General features: G+C 70.3%; 1 protein-coding gene across 1 annotated transcript in view; it reads left to right on the forward strand.

Moving 5' to 3' along the window:
• The window catches only part of TMEM208 (transmembrane protein 208), an 8,435-nt gene that overhangs the window by 736 nt on the left and 7,181 nt on the right, over positions 1-518 (forward strand). The window lies entirely within an intron of this gene.

Consider the following 518-nt stretch of genomic DNA (forward strand, 5'->3'; position numbering starts at 1 on the left):
GGAGTGAAGGAACCTCCCAGGGAAGTGGCCACGGGGCTGTGGCTGTTCCCAGCCCAGGGAGGCCCAGGGGCCCTGCAGGGTGACAAGTTGGGCAGGCTCAGCTCCCAGCCCTGGGGCTTCAAGCTTGGAGAGCAGCGTCCCGGGTGTGAAAAGAGCGAGATGAAGCTGCTGCAGGGTCTCTGTGGCCCCCAGCTCGCAGCCCGGGCAGCACCACCAGCCTGCTGGGTGAGCAGCTGGGCCCCGTGGCCTCATAAACGGCTTTTCCAGCCCAAAATGATCTGATGAGGAGAGAGCGACGTGTCTGCCCTGGGCTGGGCTGCTGGGGGGGAACCAGGACGGGCACCCGAGGGGCTGCGACGGTGCCGATGCCGGGGGGGCAGGCGGGAAGGGCAGGCACTGACACCCCAGGCCCATGGAACCCCCAAACCCCCCCCCTCCAGGGCCGCGGGGGGGGCCGCGGGGACACGCGTGGGACCCCCAGGGCTGAGGAACGGGAGGACTCCGGGGCAGGGACGGGG

This window comes from Chaetura pelagica, unplaced genomic scaffold (genome assembly GCF_000747805.2).
Source record: "Chaetura pelagica isolate M959 unplaced genomic scaffold, ChaPel_1.0 scaffold911, whole genome shotgun sequence".
In the NCBI taxonomy this organism is placed as follows: domain Eukaryota; kingdom Metazoa; phylum Chordata; class Aves; order Apodiformes; family Apodidae; genus Chaetura; species Chaetura pelagica.